The sequence below is a fragment of the Lissotriton helveticus genome, chromosome 4_1, assembly GCF_964261635.1.
Source record: "Lissotriton helveticus chromosome 4_1, aLisHel1.1, whole genome shotgun sequence".
NCBI classification, from domain to species: domain Eukaryota; kingdom Metazoa; phylum Chordata; class Amphibia; order Caudata; family Salamandridae; genus Lissotriton; species Lissotriton helveticus.
In genome coordinates, this window is record NC_136063.1 from 550850333 (window position 1) to 550870523 (window position 20191).

The following is a 20191-nucleotide window of genomic DNA, read 5'->3' on the forward strand; positions in this document are numbered from 1 at the left end:
CTGGGTTGTAGATTGACTGGCTTTGAAGTGACAGGAGCTGGGGATGTGTATTCACTGTAGACAGCCACTGGGGGTTTTGAGGTGTGTCCGCCTTTCCTGGATGAGTCAGGGCTGGGCTGAATACACCTGGGCTGCATAAAGAGTAGGGGGAGGAGATTTCCTTGCACCTGAATAGGTCTGATCTGCCTTACAAAATGTTTTCTCCACCTCATGCCAGGAAGCTGGGCCAGAGAGGACAGAACTGGTTTGAACTAAGCACAGAGACTCTCTGCCACAAGAGAACAAAGAAAAGGCTGTATAAATATTGGAGGCCACACCCCAGATCTTTAGAACTCTTTTAGACTCAGAAACCTGCCAAGTCGAAGAGCTGGAGAAGCTGTGAGGAGGAACTACCAATTTGCTATGTGCTTGCTGTGTTGGCCTGCAGGGGCTGCTTCTGTTTGGGCAGAGAAAGGACTGGACTGAACTTTCTGAAACTTCTTTGAGTTTTTCCAAGGGCTTGAAGTAGAAATTGCCCCCTGTTCAAGCAGTCACAGGAATAGCAAAGACACGGGGCCTGATTCACAAAGGTAAACTTAGACCAAAAGTCTAAGTTTAGACCTATAGTCTAACTTTACTACTAGTAAAGTTAAACTTTTGGTCTAAACTTAGACCAAAAGTATAACTTTACTAGTAGTAAATAACAAAAAAACAAAAAGCAACCCAATGCCGTCAACAACGCTGCTGCCAACTTCGGGTTCTGAAGGCGCCGCAGAGGGCACCGCCCCACTTCACACTGCAACCCTGTCCGCCACCACCACCGAGCCGCTGCTCACACTGTGACCTGTGGATACCACGCTTCGCACCACCTCAGTTTACGATGCCATTCTGGTATCCCCGACGATGCCTCACACTAACATCGACACTGCTGCTTGCACCTCTCATATGCAGCTCCCTCGTGGGGAACAGCAATCTGCTTTGCATTTTGAAAGAGTGAGCAGGCTTCCCTGTTCTCGCTTTCAAAATCCAAACCAAGGGGCATATTAGTAAAAACCTTGTTAAAATTATCGCCATTTTAGTGGCAATATTGCTTATTCGCACATGTGCAGTGTGCTTGATATATCCCACCCCTCTCTTAGGCCCGCGCTGAAGAGGTGTCTGTAGGGAAGTGCCTGCTGGCTCAAATCTACAGTGTGGTCCAGCAGGTCTTTACAATGATTAAGAGATGAGACATAATGAGATGAGAGATCACGTTATTATGCAGGACAATATCGTATGTTCGCAGCGCGTTAAATTGGAGGCATTGTGTATCTAGGCCGCTATGCTTACCTTTTGCAAACACTGTTTTTAGCAGAGCTCACAACTTGAATTCTGCTTTGGATCTATACTGCTGACAGTGTAAAATTCAGCCTTGATTTATTGATCTGCAGCGTGGACAGGAGCGTTCATAAATTGCAAAGAGAAAGAGAAAGAGTGTGAGAGAGAGGAAGAGAGAGAAAGAAAGACATTGAAAATGTGAGAGAGAGAAAGTAATAGATGGAGCAGGAGAGGTAGTGTTGATACTGGAGAAAATCTTTGCAGCTCACCTTTTTGCCTCCAGTGTGTGTCCAACCACGTGCCGGTTCATAGTGCACCCTCAAGTTTGGTGATCTGAAAGATAGTATAGAATTAGTAATTGCAGAGTACATACAACTGCACACATTTCTGTGTTATGCCTTTGCACACCCAGGGTACTGTATTACATCAACTTCTCATTCTCATTACTGTGCACCTAGACTGCTGCACCCCATTGACTCCAAGTGTCTGGAGGTGAGTGCCCTTTCCTGAGGACCCAGACTGTTGCAACCTATCCACTCCCTCTGCCCGGAGGTGATTGTACATTCCTATGCACTCAAGTTGCTGCACACTATCCACTCTCTCGGCCCACTGGTGACTTCTTGTTGCTTCGAAAACAAACTTCTCTGCTCACCTTATACCATTGGCGTGTTTCAAAGAGGCTCCACCACGTGTCGAAGCAACCTTACTATGCGTTGTTACAATGGCCACGCATCATCGCAGAATCCTCAAACGTTGAGCTTTGGAGGTGTGGGGGGGACGCCAATTTGTGAAACACAACCTGTTAAAAAGGAAGATAAGATTGTGCGTCATTTGTTCATCAAAGGAGAGAGGAAGTAAGAGGGTGACTGAAAAGAAAATTTGTAGCTCACCTTTGTGTCACCGGTGTGTCTCCCACCACGTGCCGGGACATAGTGAACCCTTAAGCTCCACATCTAAAAGATAGTAAAAGAAAGATGTTATGTTTGGTAATTGCCACTATCTTAATGTGGAGTAGAATAACATAGCTCTTTCACACACCTTCCCTCCCCCATTAAAAATACAACCATTTGTACGGTTCCAACTTGTTTAATGGGCTTCGATTTATGAACAATTAGTAGAATAGTAATGTTTTGCATCCGGTTATAGAAAACAAGTGGTGCGCAGTCATACATATGGTTTCAATCATCACGCCTGTGTCTGGGCACAATAATTGAAACCTCATGTGTTATTGAAGTCTATTACGCGCACCAAGCGCGTAATAGATACCAATAGGTTTTGGACGGAGCAATGCGTCCGTCTCTGGCCAATTGCGTGCAGTCTTTTAGAATAAGTCTCACGCAAAGGCCAATGGTTTAGCACGGAAGGAAACAGACACGCACAAGTGTGTGCGATTCGTAGGTTAGGTTCATATCCTCGTTTTTTTATATAGAAATGTCTCGCGCTGCGTGAGCAGTGCTGTGCACTTCAACGAAGGCACGAGCTGTACTGCGCACAGCAACGGAGGCGCAAGTGCTAAATGAATTGAGAAAGGAAAGGTTGTCAAAATAAGATGATACATTTCTTTGTACATAGTATACAAAAATAAATACTCATTTACTTCGCTACGCATGTAGGAGCGATGGACATTTGACCGACTATAAAAACTTTCCTGCTATAGGAAAAAAATCCAAATGCAATAAGATAGGGTATGTAGAAATGCGTACGCCTAAATCGCTGCATCGCTTTTTTGTTTCCGGTCTGCTGTATCGCATTTACTCCCTCCGGTGCGCACCCATGCCTCACTGCTCACCTTTTTGTGGACAGAGCACCTTCTACATCATGCAGTCCCGCTCTGCCACCAAGAAGTCTCACATTTGCTGAGTCTTGATATCGCTATGGCAAAGGACAGACTTGTGCACCCATCATCATCGCAGGTTCTTCACCCGCTCAGTCCTTGCGGTACCACTAACTCTGTGACCAAAGAGGCCACACACATGGTACACACAGACGAAAACCATCTTTCCTTCAGATCATTGGGAACATCTACATACAAAACAATGCATATCTATTGATTCTCTAATGAAATGAAAAATATTTTTATTGTTAACTGCTAATTTCGTCTATGTCATTGATTATCCTTATGACTATTTGTATCACTTTTATCAAATTAAATTTCTAAATGCTATTTTCTGTGCTTGATTTTTGTTATCATTTTCTATTTTAAATTGTTATTGCTTGAACCTTGCCAGTACATTTGTTTTTTGCCTGGGTACGTTACCTCTTCACATAATGTGGGTGTATACCAGCCATGAGGGAGTGTGTGTGTGCCGAACTGACAACTAGACCTGGAACTAAGACATCACTACAATGTAATTCTGGGCCATGTAGCGTTGTTGTGTTTTCCTGGAGCGTAAGCGGAGTGGGCTGGCCTGACGTATGCCAGTGCTGCGCGAGGCTGTGAACAATGACTCCGGAGCTATGGGCGTGGCTCCGTCGTGAGCTATATGAGAAATCAACTGATTCGGGTGTCTGTGTTGTAGTGCGGCCGTCACCCGGGTCTTATTCGCTAATGTGTCATTATGTCTGTGAAGTCCCACAACATGGCCAACATGGAAGGTACGGGGAATCACTGATCCTACATTCATCCATAGTTCCACACATAAAAGATTGTGGACATGACGCATTTCTGCAAATATGAATGTTTGTTGTACATTCAGTGGAGTGTTGTAGCTGTGGTAATACAGGGCTATGAAAGCTTTAGGTTGCAGTTTTTGGCACATGAAGGGCAGCTAATATATATACGTGTGTGGTCTAAGAACTTGGTGCTGGATATCTGTGTTCGAGCTTCGGAGCCACGTCCACATCCTGTTATTGTAGACAAATTACATAATGTACACTTACAGCACAATATAATGTGGGAGGGCCCAGGGACAGCATTTTGCAAGCATAATGAAAACACAGACACAGATAGATAGATGAAGTGAGTACGGGCACATTCACTCGACTCCATTTTATTAAGTTGCTGTTGGTAACAAGTATAATAGTAATCATCATATCATACACAAATATTCCATCGTAAACGGTTTATGACTTCTGCTGTACAAAGGTAGGAGCACTACATGTGAAATATTACACAGAAGATTCTATCGTAAAAGGTTCATAAGTTGTGGTGCACTGAGGTAGGGGCAGTTTGTGTGAAGGCTGCAATGATGCGTGGTCCAGGCAGACCGCACTGGTAACAATGTCTTTTGTCTACTGAATTTTGCCTTAAAAAGGCCACGTGGCGATTATTTATGATGTACTGAGTTAGTGTTACGTCTGGTGCTCAGCGTGTGCTTACCCAGCGATGACGCATGGTCCGAACGGGCTGCATAGGAAGCATACTGCTAGATTCATCAAAGACCCGTTTTGCGAGTCTTTAATAGCGATTCATAAGGAATCGCTATTAAGGACTTGCAAAACGGGATTCATGTAGGAATTGCAAAAAATATTGCGATTCCTACATGTTCCTTATTTGCGATTAGCAAATTGCTAATCGCAAATAAGGAATAACTTCCCATGCATTCCTATGGGCCTACAGGCCCATAGGAATGAATGGGGAGTTATTCCTTATTTGCGATTAGCAATTTGCTAATCGCAAATAAGGATGCGATTTCAAGGGTGCAGGGGTGTCCAAAGGACACCCTGTAGCACCCCTGAAATGTGAATTTACACTGATGTTGTGCACACACATGTCCAAAGGACATGTGTGTGTGTAACATGCAACTTAGAAAAATGCATTTAAATGCATTTTTCTAAGTTTTCGCTATTTACCACGAGGTTTGACTTTGTGGTAAATAGCGGTCCTAAATTGCGAATTCGCAATTTTTAAATGTTTCATGAATAGCATTTAAGGAATCTCTAATAGAGATTCCTTAAATGCTAATCCTCGCAAATTTGCGAATTCTTTATTAGCGATTTTTGCATTTGGGATGATGAATCCCAAATGCAAAAATTGCACTCGCAAAGGGCCAGATTCTCAGAATCTGGCCCTTTTGCGAGCGCATTTCGCTTGATGAATCTGGCTGATTGTCTGTTGCCTACTGTACTGCATCATCTGTAATCATGATTCAAATAAAAGACAAAACATATGGAATACGTTGTCGAAATATGTAGGTTTAAGGGACATTATAGTTCAAATTGTGACCTGTGCTATCCGCAGTGCGTACTGTCAGTCACTGTTCCTTTGCACTTGTAGGGTGAATTTTGTTATTCAACTAAACCTAGAACTGATATAAAAGCATTTTTTGAAGGAGGGCTACTAAAGGGATATTTTGTAGGTTTGAGGGACGTTATACTTTGTTTGGTACTTCACTCTGCAAATAATGAATGAAGAGTCTATTTAATTGTGAGGTCTGGTGACCGGAGTGTAGGCAGGAGGCAGCGGCAGCGGATAGCAAGGGCCACGACCACGTGGCGTTAAGAAGAGGTGCACAGTATTGGTAGTTTAGCGTGTGTGCAGCCAGCGATGATAACACTGAGTTAGTGGCACTTGAAGCAAGGTTTTGTGGAGCCTGCAATGATGCGTGATACAGGCAGGCCGCATTGGTACCAATGTTTTTTGCCTTGTGAATTCTGCCTTAATAAGGCCTTGGGAAGATGACTTGTGGTGCAGTGAGTTGGTGGTACCTGAATAACTCAGCGTGTGCGTATCCTGCGATGATTCATTGTTCGGGCGGGTAGCACTGTTACAATGTCTCTTGCTTACTGGAATGCGTCATCTGCAATCGCAATTCCACCAGAATCGTGAGCCCTCACAATATAGATCTAAGGCAGTAGTCAGTACAGACATTGAGGAACATTTTTTGTCGCATCCTTTAACAAAATCTGAGGACATAGAGTACAATTGCCTCTGCCTAAAAGAAAGCAAGGCTAAATTTCATACTGTCCGTAGTGTAGATCCAAAGCTGAATTCAAGTTGTGAACCCTGCTGTCCGCAGTGTAGATTGAAGGCAGTAGTCAGCACAGACATTGAGGAATGCTTTTTGTAAGATCCTTTAACAAAATCCGAAGACATATAGTACAATTATCTCCACATTAAATAAAGCAAGGCTTGATTCAATGCTGTCCGTAGTGTAGAGCCATTGCTAGATTCAACTTGTCAACCCTGCTATATGCAGTGTAGATCGAAGGCAGTAGTCAGCACAGACATCGAGGAATGTTTTTGTCACATCCTTTAACAAAATCTGAAGACATAGAGCACAATTGTCTCTACCTTAAATAAAGCAAGGCTTGATTCAATGCTGTCCGCAGTGTAGATCCAAAGCTGAATTCAAGTTGTGTACCCTGCTGTCTGCAGTGTAGACCGAAGGTAGTAGTCAGCACAGTTATAATGCTTTTTGTCACTTATTTTAACAAAATTTGAAGACATACAGTACAATTGTCTCTGCATTAAATAAATCAAGGCTGAATTTCCTACTGTCCGTAGTGTAGATGCAAAGCTGAATTGAAGTTGTGAACCCTGCTGTCCGCAGTGTAGATCGAAGGCAGTAGTCAGCACAGTTATAGACGAATGGTTTTTGTCACATCCTTTAACAAAATCTGAAGACATATAGTACAATTGTCTCTGCATTAAATAAAGCAAGGCTTGATTCAATGTTGTCCGTAGTGTAGATCGAAAGCTGAATTTAAATTGTGAACCCTGCTGTCCGCAGTGTAGATCGAAGGCAGTAGTCGATGCAGACATAAGTCTGTGGTGCTGTGGCGTTGAGTTCAGAATGGGCCTGTATTGAGGAGGCACGTGGTCATGGTGGCAGCCATGTGGCAGGGTGAGAACCTTCGATGTGCTACAGTCTTTTGTATTCGCACAAGTGAACCACGCCCAAGGCGTAGTCTATGTATGTATACTCTTACCCTGGAGTTTCGTACGTTGGACCAGCCCACTCCGCTTCTGCTTCAGGGGGGGGGGGGGCAACACAGCTACATGACCAAGATATTCCCCAGTGTCTGAGATAATATGGTTGTGTCCACTGTGCAGTGCACTACATGTATCAATACTATATCTCCACATGGAAAAATAGTTTCTATAGTGAGTTGTGTATAGCATATCACTGGTACATTTGGGATTCTGTAAATTATTGTTGATGTGCGAATTTACTCCCTTATACATAGTTGGTTGCCACATCTCTGACCATTCCGCTATTGTGCGGTTGAGAGGATATGGTATCTTGGGAAGGTCCGTTGTCCTGTTTTGCACTACCTCTGAGGTAGTAGGGGGGAGGGGTCAGGGGAGTGGTTGTGGTGGTGCTGGGTGTTGTGATCTTGTTGGGGATCGGAGGTGCATGATTAGTACCTCTATCACATATTCGTCTTTAAATATGGGTGTGAGTTGGGTATAATTCACGCAGTAGAGAGTCGACCTCCTTACACCAGTTAAATGTTGATGTTAATTTGTTACAGGTAAGTGGAGCTATCGCCTATTTTTTTTGTGGTTTGTGGCAATTTTGTTGGCAGAAGGAATCAATTGAAGAGTGGTGATATTTGCAGCTTTTACCAGGTTGAGATTGGGATGATAATTAAAAAAGAAATAAAGAAACAGATATGCTTAAAGAACATTATAATTAGAAATTAGCATTTAAAAAACCTTTGAAATTCACTGAAAAAACATAGGTTTCAGGGGTGTTATAGTTAGCTGGACATTTCACTCGTACAAAACCATTGAAATTCCTCCGTTATAGTTAGTTGTACTAACTGTAACTCGTGCGCCCGCAATCCACTGCTGATGATGTCACACATTACATCATTCATGACATGGTCAGTGACATCACTGATGACATCACTGATGACATCACAAATGACATCACTGATGACATCACTGATGACATCATCCACGTGACAATCTGCTACAACTGATCATACACTAGTATAACTTTGCAGCACTCACTAAAAAATATAGAGTACCATTTTTAAAAGAATGACACACCAACACAATTTTCTAAAAACCCACTCACTGCTTTGTAGATCTAAACACACTTCTAAACATTTACATATACATTTACTCATACATGCTGACAAAGATCAATAGAACACTATTAAATATACTTATAGATTTATATTGACATTAGCATCCAGCACACATTTTATTTAGTTATATAGTCAACCTACTCACTTATGCAAATCATTCATTATACTTACATTTACTCAGCTATACACTCTTACAAACACCACTTTATTTATTTACATAGATAGTAACTCATACTTAGTGTGATATAAAATCACTATTTTAAGTATACAGTTTTCCATACAGTCACTCACACAATGACTGACTGTTACGTATAGTTATTTGTGTAGAACAACTGTCACATGCACTGCCTTTTATATTTCTACTTTCTTGGACATGTATCATTGAGAAATATATTTACTCATCAACACACCAATAAAGAGATTCACCCACCCTAACAACTGTTTCCACATGCAGTGTTATCCTCATTTACCTACTAAATCAACTATTTACACATCTTTGGACAGTCATACACTTCCCACTCAACTACACACACATTCACTGTCTCATGCAAATAGTCACTTAACTAATTAAAAACTAATATAGAATTTCACATAGCTAGTAATCAACTTATGCAATAGTTTACACAACAAGAGACAAAGTGATACAGATATTCACACAGTTAAATCACTATTCCATATATTTAGTGAGACACTTTAAATTACTGACTTAGACAGTCAATTATAGTGCTACTAAATTCTCCATCCAGACACTTATACATTCACTCAGTCTTCAATGCAGATTGCTATATATATGATACTTATTTAAATATCGACCCAAACCACATTCACTGGATGATGTCATCAGTGATGTCATTTGAGATGTCATCTGTGATGTCATCAGTGATGTCACTGATCATGTCATGAATGATGTAATATGTGACATCATCAGCAGTGGATTGCAGGCGCGTGAGTTACAGTTAGTAAAACTAACTATAACAGAGGAATTTCAATGGTTTTGTACGAGTGAAATATCCAGCTAACTATAACACCCCTGAAACCTGTTTTTTTCAGTGAATATATATACATATATATATTCACTGAAAAAACCATAGGTTATAGACCATATATAGTTAGGAATTAGCATTTACAAAACCTTGAAAATTCACTGAAAAAACCATAGGTTATACACCATATATAGTTAGGAATTAGCATTTAAAAAACCTTATTTTACTCACACAAAACCATTGAAATTCCATATATAGTTAGTTGCACTAACTATATATCGCGCACCCGCAATCCACTGCTGATCATGTCACATATTACATCATTCATGACATGGTCAGTGACATCACTGATGACATCACTGATGACATCTCAAATGACATCACTGATGAGATCACTGACATCTCATTTGACATCAATGACCACATCACTGATGATATCATTCATGTGACAATACAATGCATCTCCTCACGTTTTAATATAACCTCTGTTTCACCCAGTGTTAAATACAGAGTATAATTTTTGAAACCCTTGACACACCAATACTAGTTACTACATACGTACTCACTGATTCCTACGTCTACACACACATTCACTCATTCACCCATACAATCATTCATACATACAATCACTCATCTTTACAACACTATCATATGCACTCATACACCTATACAGACACTTACACTCAGCCACTCATCCATGGAGTTACTCACACACCTAGTCAGTCCTGTAAAGAATCAATCACACTTCCATTTTCTTGTCTATACAGTTAAACATAGAGCACCTTACATTTTCAAACATATACTAACACATACTTACTTTCTTATACAATCATTGATACAAGTACACATTGATCTGCACAGAGTCACACACCTCCCAGCCAGCCACACACACACTCAGTCTCCTATACAAATACTTGGACAATCAATCAATAACCCATATAGTTAATCATATAGCTACTGATCAACACATGCAGCAGTTTACAGAACAACAGACATAATGATGCACAAATTAAGACAGTTTAGTCACTAACCCATGCACTCAGTGAGACACATTTAATCACTCACTCATACATTCAGTCATGCACCTACTAAATCCTTCGTCCAGACACTTATACATCTACTCATTCTTCAATATGTAAAACATATTTAAACTTTACAGAAACACACAGTCACTGGATGATGTCATCAGTGATCTCATCAGTGATGTCATTTGAGATGTCATCAGTGATGTCATCAGTGATGTCACTGACCATGTCATGAATGATGTAATATGTGACATGATCAGCAGTGGATTGCGGGTGCGCGATATATAGTTAGTGCAACTAACTATATATGGAATTTCAATGGTTTTGTGTGAGTAAAATAAGGTTTTTTAAATGCTAATTCCTAACTATATATGGTGTATAACCTATGGTTTTTTCAGTGAATTTTCAAGGTTTTGTAAATGCTAATTCCTAAATATATATGGTCTATAACCTATGGTTTTTTCAGTGAATTTCAATGGTTTTTTAATAGCAAATATCATAAGCTGTCGAATGTCAAGTACGTGGTAAGTAAAAACATTTTCGTGTTTATGCACACTGATCTGCTTTGAATGCTGCCCCCCACCCCTCATTTCTATTAGGAGTACTCTCTCTTTGCAGATAGTGAAGGGTAGTTAACGCAGCCCTTTGCCCCCTTTGTAATCCGTCGTGCCTGCTTCTCTCTCCATTTGATTGATTGTTCTCTTTGGTTCATTCTCTATTTACAAACAAGCACAGAGTCGCAATACTCTGTTTAGTCTTTGCAGATAGCGAAAAATCGTGTAAAAAAACAAAAGGAATCGAGCAAAATCAGTAGGCCACTAATGGGATCTCTTTTTGACCTCGCTAAAATAGAAACATTAGGAACAACCTGTTGAAAATAGCAATGCGTATGTATATAAGCGGCGTTCATTTGTGTTCACAGTACCCCTTGTTGATTGTTTCAATCGAGCATTGAATTGTTCGAAGTTAATTCTCTTAAGGATCTTCTCTACCTGCAAACGAGGAAGAATAGGAATATCCTCTCTCCCTTTGCAGATAGTGAAGGGTAGGTAACGCAAGCCTTTAACACGTCGTACCTATTTCATTCCTCATTGATTGATTGATTGTCCGAACATTGACTGTTTGGGAATTAGTTCTTTTTGGAGGTATTCCCTGTTTGCAAATAAACGTAGGAAAATCTTTGCAAGTAGTGAAAGGGTACGTAATGCGGACCGTTCTCCCCCGTTGTAATCTGTCATGCCTATCTACTCCCCACTGATTGATGCACCTTTTTCACCCGGACCATTTACTAGAGATACGTCATCTGGCCCGACCAGAGAGCACCCCTAGTGAAAAGGACATATGCAATAATAACGAAGTGATCACTGTATCCTGTTAACAGAAACTTTACCATGAAACAACCTGGAAAGAAAAAAATAGGAAAACGAATATCAGTAGGCCACTGATGAACATGAACTTTTATTAAACAACGAACAAAGAAACGATAACATAACGTAATGATAAAACCTATTAATGTCCTAGAAACAAGAAAACGTTAACATATGCCAGTGATGAGAGACCAGAAAAACAGTAGGAGAAACCAAATCACCCCTCGCTGTCCCACCGCCTGCCACGCCAAAAAAATCGATAGACTAGGGAAAATGCAAGTCAGTAGAACATCCACCCCCACTCTGGAAACTTCCAAGGTGGGGCAGGGTTCCGGCTACGCCCAGCTGGGAGCAGCCCATATAAGGCAGGTCCTGCTGCCACGCCTCGGCCAGGAGATCCTAACGTAGGGTGTAGCCGGAGGAGAGGCCGAGGCCAGCGGGACCCGGCCAGGGGATTGCCTTTACAACGCTGAACAGTTGCAGGGGGGGGGGAATGTCTCCTCGACCCTCCCCTCTCTCTCCCAGTCCGGCCGCGGTGGCCCTTGAGAGTTGCAGGTAGTCCCGCCACATGCTCTTCCGGTCCGACCACCAACGGTCGGGGGGCCGAGGCCGACGGGATCCGGCTGCAGCCGATAAACCAAGAAACCCGTTCATGGGGCCAGAGCCAGGGGCGTCCGGCCGACATCCACCGGAAGCCCGGCCCGAAGACGGACGGGACACTTCTTTCTTTTATAATGGCTGCGACAACACTGGGGGGGGATGTCTTGCACATGCATCCGACCCCCCCCCCTCGTCCTCATCGCCTGGTCCGGCCATAACAAATCTCAAGCGAGACGCCGTGGGGTGCACTGGGAGGGAGAGACGGTGCGAACAGGCCTCTCCCGCCTCCCCAGGTGGAGGCTTCCCAGCTGCACCCTCAGCGCTCCAGGCGCCCGGAAAAGGGTTCTTCCACTGTGGCCATGCTGCAACGTCTCACCCGGCAGGGTGGAGCCCGTCCGCTCATGTGACCCCGCGATCGCCGGTAGCTGCCGAACTCTCAAAATGGCGGTCGACCTGGCAAGAGCGGGCCCAGCATAAAGAAATGGCCCGGTCACTGGTTGACTCCACCACCGTAGTCCTCCACAACCTTGAAGATTCTAGAGGAGCCGCGGGAGTCTCCGACCCCCGATGGGGAATGACTGCCATGATCGCCCGTGGAGTGACGAAACTGTATTCCCGGGACGTCGGCGCTCCCATGCTGGCGCCAGCCTCACTTTGAATTACTAGAATCCTGCAGACCTCACTTCCGGTGAAAGCACAGTGTGACCCGGTAGGAAAAATTATTGCACCCCCCCCCCTTTTTGACTGATAGTTCAAACCACCGATCCTTTCCTTTGCCCTTTTAACGGAACTTTGGACTGCCTCCCCCTCTTTTACATTTTCTAGAGAAAACAAAACATTAACCACTACATTAGCATAGCAGTTGACACCAGAACTGTTTTCAAATTGAAAACCAACAACATCTTCAACAGAATCCTTTTTGTTTCTGCTGTGACCCTGCTACAGCACAGGCATTGTCCCCAGGAGTAATTCTGCAATGCCGGTAAGAATAGCTGTGGTGCCTACTGGACTCACTCACCCCCGCGGCGCCCCACGCCGTTTTTTGCTGGGCGGCAACTTACTAGACATCACTTTCGTGCCATCTAGATTTCAGCGCGTTCTGCTGCCTTGGAACTATTCGCACAACAGACCGCTACTGACAAGAATATTTCATTATTGGTGCTGTCAATTTCAATAAATCTATTGGATAATTCAAAAGAAATTGCCACGGTCTCTTCGTTGTTTAAATGTTTTTACTGTTTTTGTTTTCTTGTATATATTTATATGTTATTAAAGTTTTATATTCCTACTACTTTGTTGGAGTGCTATATATTTTTAATGTGACACATAATTGTAAAAACTTTGATGTACAAAGAGTCATTCCTGGAATCTTCCGCTTCAGGCTCGGTCCCCTCCCCATTCACAATACAGGATGGTTTTCAGATAGTAGGAACACGTGTGGTGTGACGGATCTCATCGGGTGTGGGCCTTGATCTACTATAACTCCTTTGAAGAGGGGTGATTCTTTACAGCTGGGGCCATAAACTACATCTGCAGGGCTAGCTGATAGCCTGGACAATCGGACACAGAGAAAGAGGAGTGTCAGAGGGTGCGGTAGTGAATAGGGCGAAAGGGAGGTGTCGGGCGGGCACAGAGTGTGATTCTCAGGGAAGAGCAGCGCAGATGGGGGAGGTTTATTGCCCATGCATAAGACAGAGAGCGGTGGTGACCAGTGCCTAGGGAAGATGCTTGCGTGGGTGAGGAGCCATGCTACGAATCGACAGCGTGCAGAGAGTGGGTCTGGTCAAGACATCTAAAATGGCTGCCGTGCACGACAAAAGTGTGGCATTTCAAAAAAGGCAAGATGGCGCAGACAATGTTTTTCAACACTTCCTCATTTCCTTCGAATCGAACGTTAACAGACGTTGGGGCATATTACCAAAGTTAAGCGATATTTATCGCTAACGATGCTTACCAACCAATTTTTTACCACTAAGCATCGTCAGAAATTATCGAAGATAAACCTTGCTATTATCAAGGTTTATCGCAAATGCGATAATAAACGGCCGCAATGCATGAATATCGCTAAAAACTCAGCGATATTCATGCATTACCGAGCTAATGCTCTTAGCCATGTTATCCACCTCCCATTGGATAACATGGCTAAGAACTGCTCAGGGCAGGTGTTACTTTTTGGAGATATTCGCGCTTAGCGCGAATATCTCCAAAAGTTGGTAATAGGAGATAGATATCTTGCATGTTGTAATGCAAGTTATTGTGGTATATGGAACTCATACCATAATCTCTCAGGAAAGCAGAAACTGATCCTTTTGGGACCGCCTAAAAAGGCCTAGGGGGTGAGGAGTGCTCTACTTTGCCCCCTTTTCACGTTCCGAACTATTTTATTTTACTCTCTTCTGTAATTACACAAAATAGCAGCGATAAGATGCATCGGAGACACACAGTGAGAGAAAGGAGGCCGGAGATGAAGAAGAGATGTCAAATACACATTGGAGATAATATAGTGGCAGAAGGGAAGTAAATATGAGTAAACTTACCATGTAACATAAAAATGTTGCACTCTATACTATAAGTCTCATTTTATACTACAATCACTTCGCTACAACCTCATAAATTAAAAATAAAAATGAATAATGTCTCAAACAATTTTTGATTTCTAAATATAAATTTATTCTTCAGAATTTTCTAAATTTGAAAGAACTAGTAACATGTCCTCATCAGCAATGTCCTCATTAAAAGTCTCCAATGATGATTCTTGTAACTCTATGGTCTCCAAACACTCGATAAATTCGCCATCAAGAGATTGATCAAAAAAATCATTCAAGTCATCTCCTCCTTTTGACAATATTTCATTATTGGTGCTGTCAATTTCAATCAATGTAGTGGAATCATTCAAGTCATCTCCTCGTGACAATATTTCATTATTGGTGCTCTCAATTTCAATCAATGTAGTGGAATCATTCAAGTCATCTCCTCCTTGTGACAATATTTCATTATTGGTGCTGTCCATTTCAATCAATCTAATGGAATCATACAAGTCATCTCCTCCTTGTGACAATATTTCATTATTGGTGCTCTCAATTTCAATCAATGTAGTGGAATCATTCAAGTCATCTCCTTGTGACAATATTTCATTCTTGGTGCTGTCCATTTCAATCAATCTAATGGAATCATACAAGTCATGTCCTCCTTGTGACAATATTTCATTATTGGTGCTCTCAATTTCAATCAATGTAGTGGACAATTCAAAAGAAATTGCCACGGTCTCTTCATTGTGAGCCATTTTATTTTGAAATTGCTTGCTGTAAATTGCAGAAAAAAATAATCACTTTCATTTATCGTTTTTAGTAATACATAATATAAAACTAACTTTATCAAGTATTTAGTATAACAGAAGGACTGCAAATAAATAACAGAAAACATTTTTCAAATTATCTTCAAGTGTACAACATAGTTCCCCTTACAAATTAACAACTCACCTTTTTAAAAGTAGCAGAAGTGTTAGTACTGTGTAAATCAAACACCAGAAATTCACCACCAAAAATTCCTCACAAATGTACCTCAGACAGTAGTATCACAAAATGGCTGTGGTTTCCTCTCATTTGACATATATACATAACCAATTAACTTTCATCACACACAAATACAAAACCAAAGTAACATTTTAATTGGTTCTAAATTTCAACACTTTCAAATGTGTTTTCCCCATGCAATTTTCCATAGGACATTTACATACGTCTACAGCCTGAATGGCTGAACGGAATTACACCAAACTTGGCAAAATGGTACATCAAACCTAAGAGGTCAGGAAGGATCTACTATGCCCCCTTATGGTCATTTCCCCCTTCGCTTTGGCCTCCTCTTGTCTCTCAATCCTACCGAGAGACAAGATGGCGGCCGCTACGGACTGTTTGGAATGTTGACAGACGCTGGAGAACCAATCAGCTTCGCAAAGCTCCGTAACGCGAAAAGTACGCGAAGCGGAGCGCTGTTACAGATATATATCTTTTTTTGAACGTTAATTTCTCAAAATCCACTGGAGCACATATATTGAGACCTAGCAAAGGCACATCGGGCTACCAGTCCCTAATATTTTGCCAAGTTTCGTGCAAATCCATTCAGCCGTTCGATTATTATTATTTTGGTTTTTTTTTGCCCCGCGGGGCCCTTTTAAAACCTCCACATCAAACCTAGGGGGTCAGCGAGGATCTACTATGCCCCCTTATAGTTATTTCCCCCTTTGTTTTGACCTCCTCTTGTCTCTCGATCCTACCGAGAGACAAGATGGCGGCCGCTACGGACTTTTTGGAATGTTGACAGACGCCGGAGAACCAATCAGCTTCGCTTCACAAAGCTCCGTTGCGCGAAAAGTACGCGTCCTGGGACGCTGCCAGGTCCGCTGTTACAGATATATATCTTTTTTTAAACGTTAATTTCTCAAAATCCACTGGAGCACATATATTGAGACCTACAAAAGGCACATCGGGCTACCAGTCCCTACAATTTTGCCAAGTTTCGTGCAAATCCATTCAGCCGTTCGGGCTAAAAGTGAGGCCAACCGCCCTATGGAAAACTCAATGTTAAAAACACGTTTTGGGACCCCCCTTTTTTCTCGGCCCCCCCTTGACGAACCCCCCCCAAATTTTCAAGGGCTGCTCAGAAACAAAATGTGCCATTTTCCTGAAAATTTCAGCCAATTCCGCCCACAAACGCCAAAGTTATTAGACATAGAATTTTCAAAAATCCCATAGAGAAAAAATCCTAACTATATATACCTACTGGCGACCGCCAGTAGGTAATATATATATATATATGTATATATATATATATATATGTATATATATATATATATACATATATATATATGTTCCATTTGAATTGCTCCAGCAATTAGAGCCGCACTCCATTGAAGGGGAGAAAAACATTTCTTTATTTAAACCAGGCAGCTTCCCTTCCCGTGATTATTTCCTTTTGGCCAACGCGTTTCAATGAACTAACTTCATCTTCTTCATGGGACTTAGTGAGTAGGTTGAAAAATCACGTGCTTCACCAGCAGCCCCTGCATGCTTCCTTAATTAACTTTTCTGGGCTCCGGTGTGCCTTTAATTAATGTCCAATTCGCATTGCATGCTGGGCCCTGTAGTTATCAATCTGCACAATTTCGCCCTCGAATGGGTTCCAATGCTCACTATCAATGTAAAGGACAATTCTAGCAGCCCCCATTGAGCCTCTGGAAAAGACTCTGCCTGGTTAACTTACAGGACCTCCAGCGTCGCATTCAAGGAGCATCATTCCCCTTGAGTGGCCCCTATTCTGTTGAAGCAGGGGGTGCGTCGCTCTCACAGCCTGGAGTGCGCCGTGCAAGAATGTTCCATTTGAATTGCTCCAGTAATTAGAGCCGCACTCCATTGAAGGTGAGACAAACATTTCTTTATTTAAACCGTGCAGCTTCCCTTCCAGTGATTATTTCTTTTTGGCCAACGCGTTTCAATTAACTCACTTCTTCTTCATGGACCTCAGTGAGCAGGTAGAAAAATCACGTGCTTAACCAGCAGCCCCTGCTTCACCGGAATAGGGGCCACTCGTGGGGAATGATGCTCCTTGAATGCGGCGCTGGAGGTCCTGTAAGTTATACAAAAACAAGAAAAGAGAGGTCAGATCAAACACTTGATCAGTCTAAGCGTAAACTACAGACCACAATTCAGGGAGTCAACACAAGATTAGATTCTCACATCCGATTTGGATGATCAAGAAAGCCCTCACACACTGACCTAGTCAGTGTCATGCTTCATCATCGGGCCCCACCGACAGAGGCCGAATGCCTCTGTGGTGTGCTACGACGCCAGAAAGACTGCGGAGCAGGTTTTTTTGTGTGTGGAGGGCGTGCTCTTAGTTACAGTGAAATTTTTAAAAGTGCCTAAAGCAAGGGTATCGAAAAAAATATTTAATAAATGATCCCTGAGGCACAAAAATAAAGAGTATTACGTGTCTGTATTTATATGCCAAGGTTCAAGGTTGGTGAAATACAGAATATACTCAGTTCATTACAGTCAACATGTTTCAGCCATAAGGGTGGTATATTACCGTGGCATTCATCAGGACTATACCCCGGCGGTATGGGCTCTCTAATCACCCACCCTAACCTGGGGACGTGAAAGTGAAAAGTTGTGAAAAAAGTGCATAAAAATTGTGGAAGAGCAAAAATACTCAATTCCAAAAATACTCCGTAATTTTGGAGTGTAACTGCACCTGTAAAATAAGGAAAACACATAGACAGACAGAAGACAAACAAAAACCAATGTTAGTATAAGCCTTCCTGGCTAGTCACAGTGCTCCATGAAGTGTGACTCAAGTGGTGAATCCCAAGATAAACCTAGATTTTATGCACCATCCAGATAGCCCCTAAGGATGATAGCAGATATCTCTGGGAAGTGCTGTGCTAGAAAAGTGCTATTTACAAGAAAAACGATTAAAAATGGGGGATTTAAAAACGCAATTGCGTGTACTCCTTATGAAGGGATCAATGGACCTAAAAGGTCTGTGCCCCTTCAAGTAGGTAATAAAAGGTTCGTATCTCACTTTCAAAAGGGGCGCTACTCGCACCATGGGTCTCGGGAGGGGATCGGAGCGACCTGGCACATCCTGAGGACAGACAGAAAATATATATACATATGGTATTATGGCGACGCCCAAACAAGTACTTAGCTCTGGTGCCAGACGGCGTAGCAGTATGTGTGTCATCGTAACTCACGCCCTCAGCGCTTCCGACCCGCTGATCAACCTAGTCATGACCTCCAAACCGGACCCCGAAGATAGACAACCGGGGCCGGTGGACTTGTTTTTAAGCACAGCGGTCGCGTGTGCGCCCTGTTTCCGGGAGGGCGTGTCAGGCCGAAAGAGAGGCTAGAGACGCACACGCCCACCCACGCTTGCTACGTCTCGCTCAAAGCGAGGCTTGGAACTCGTATGACAGTTCGTGGCTGGGCAGTCGGCTAGGTCCTGGAGGACCGGTCGCGTAGTAGCGCTAATTGTCAATTATACCTTATACAGTAGGCTGCACATCAGAGCCTTAGTGTATGAAAAACCATTTACATCCGTAGTGCATGCACTAGCTAACAATCTTGCTGCATATATGAAAATGGATACATCTATGTTAGAGGCAATACTTTGTACATAGGGAAAAAAAACTCTATAGGCAGGGACTGATCTGTGGGTGCACAGATAGTCCATGGAGTGAATCATGATGGCTAAATACAAATATGCAAACAAAACCCGTTGGTTGAGGTTGATGTATAGGGAATATTCTTATCAAGACAATACTGAGCTCCACGGAATGTCATCGTTGAGCCCATTGACATGGGTACCCAGACGATACACCCAACGTTGCTCCTTTTCAAAAAGTCTACTAGTGATGTTCGTTGTGCCCTTCACTTCCTCGATTACCGTCCACCTCATGTCATTGGTAGTGTGGTTGCTGTCCAAAAAATGGCGGCTCAGCTTGGTAGTTAGTTTTTTACATCGGACGTTGCTCCGATGTTCGCAGATGCGTTGTTTAATTCTGCGCGTTGTCATACCAACATACCGTAGCTGGCACGGGCACGTGATCAAATATACCACATTCATGGTGTTGCAGTTAGTATGTTCGCTTTGGGTCCATACCTTGCCCGTTTCCAATGAAAGGGTTTTGGTTGCCTCTGTCAGATGACAGACACTACAATTAGAGCACGGAAAATGCCCTACAACTTTGGGCATCCCCCATGAACTGGTGACTGTAGGTGTAGGTTCTGAAACTTTTTCTTTAGGACGGGTGTGCACAAGAGAGTCCTTGAGGCTACGACCCCTTTTGAAAGAGAATAGCGGTTTCTCCCAATTCTCTCTAAAAGTGGTCAGAATACTCCAATGTTTGTTGATGGTTTTCTTCATCAGGTTAGACAAACTG